The sequence below is a fragment of the Heterocephalus glaber genome, unplaced genomic scaffold (genome assembly GCF_053883595.1).
Source record: "Heterocephalus glaber isolate CG9 unplaced genomic scaffold, H.glaber_assembly_v1.0 deba00001673, whole genome shotgun sequence".
Taxonomy (NCBI): Eukaryota; Metazoa; Chordata; class Mammalia; order Rodentia; family Bathyergidae; genus Heterocephalus; species Heterocephalus glaber.
Window position 1 is genome coordinate 3646719 of NW_028258410.1, and position 1977 is coordinate 3648695.

The 1977-nt window shown below is 44.5% G+C and overlaps 1 pseudogene; it reads right to left on the reverse strand.

Annotated features, from left to right (window-relative positions):
* Positions 1-586: 586 nt before the first annotated feature.
* LOC106009080 (olfactory receptor 14A2-like) lies at positions 587-1662 on the reverse strand (annotated as a pseudogene).
* Positions 1663-1977: the final 315 nt, after the last annotated feature.

Below are 1977 nucleotides of genomic sequence, written 5' to 3' on the forward strand. Positions count from 1 at the left end.
GGACCACATGTCATCCAGAGCTCACATACAGGTTAAGGTCTGGATGTGGCTCACCCTCCTCTGTTGCCTGAGCTACCTCAACTTTTCAATATTTCATCTCTGAGTAGTCTACATCTGATCTTCTCCAGCGTTATTTGGGTATAGGTGACAGATAAAGTTGTATGCATGTAAGTTGCAAACCTTGATATGATTTCTGTTTTTGTAGAAAAGTATGCCCCATCTAAGTTTCATGTTGTTGGATTGGATGTTTTCCATGTATGGGACCCACTATGCTGTCTTTGTTTTTTTGTTGTTGTTGTTTAGGGGTGACTCCCTTTCTTTTCAGTACTGGCAATCAAACTCAGGAACTTATGCTTGCCAGGCAGGTGCAGCACCACAAAGCTACATCCATGGCCCTCAATATTTGCATTTGTTTTCAATAAATGAAACACAGAAATGAGTTAATAAGTGATACAAAATGAAATCTGATCACAAAAAAACAGCCAGTCTTTTCAGAAAGTTAAGGCACCAAGGGAGAGATACTTTGTCATAGGAGAGTGCCAGGTAACACCATGAGCTATATGTTGGCCTTGTAGGGTGCAGCTTCTCACCTCAGGTGGCTCTTGGGTGTTTGCATCTGAAAGCCAGAGGTGGATATGTGCATCCCAGGCCTCCACAAAGGGAGAGCTGAGATGACTCCATACCACGCTGAGGTCCTGAGGCCTGCACAGACAGGGAGTGTTAGATGAAGGGCACCCATTGAGCAGGCAGGGCTGGCAGCAACCTCCTGAGACCCAATTTCATGTCACTGCTCCTCAGGATGTAGATGACAGGATTCAGGATTGGAGGCAGCACAGCCTAGATCACAGAAGGCAGCCTGTCAATAACTGTGTGTGCATCTAAAGATGGCCTCAGGTAAACCATGAATGCAGTTAGCATAAAAACAGTGAAGACAACGAGATGTGGGAGGCATGTGGAGAAAGCTTTGCACTGCCTTTTCCTGGGTGGAATCCTCCATACAAGAGAGAGAATGTGAACATAAGAGAATACAATGCAGACACAACAGGACAGGCCAAGACATAGCCCGATTCCCATGCTGGGATAGACTGACAGGAGTGTGTCAGAGCAGGAAATCTTGAGTAAGGAGGGAACATTGCAGAAAAACTGAAATCACACTGGAGCCACAGAAGTGCCCAGAAAAAGTGACAACAGTGTACATGTCTCCAAAGAGCCCTGCCATGGCCCAGGAAACTCCTGCCATCAGCATACAGGCATCATGATTCATGATGGCCTCATAGTTCAGGAGACAGTAGACTGCCACATAGTGGTCATCGGACATGGCTGTGAGGATAAATGTCTCACCTGCTGAGAAGGATGTCATTAAAAGGAGATATAAGGCACAGCCTAGAGTGGAAATGGAATTGTTGTGAGTTAGATTGTTCACTATGAACTTTGGGACTGGTACAGACATGAGGGAGATGTCCAGCAAGGACAAGTTCCTCAGGAAGAAGAACATGGGGGCTTGGAACTGTGGGTCAGGGTAAGGACAGTGACTATGAGAAGGTTATTCATCAGCGCCACCAGGTACATCAGCAGAAACAGCATACCACAGAGGGTGTGCAGCTCCAGGTCCTCAGAAAACCCCAAGAGAAGGAAACCGGTCACCAAGGTGTTATTGACCATACCAGAGCCTCCAACCTGCCTGTCAAGGTGAGTACAGGCAAAAAAGAGAAATAGTAATAATCAGCCCAAAAATACTGATATTAAATTCAGAAACATTCAGTTGTAAAGGAAGCATGTAACTACTGCATCTTAAATACATTGTTGCATTTTTTAACTGTATATCCTTATATTGGTACATTTTAGGTATACAATATAATGGCATTCATCGTTGGAAATTTGCACCTTTACATACTCTCTTAGTTCTTATTTTTTCCTCTTCCCCTACCCTCCTTTAACCACTCCATTCCTACCCATTTACAAAGACTTTGTTTCCTT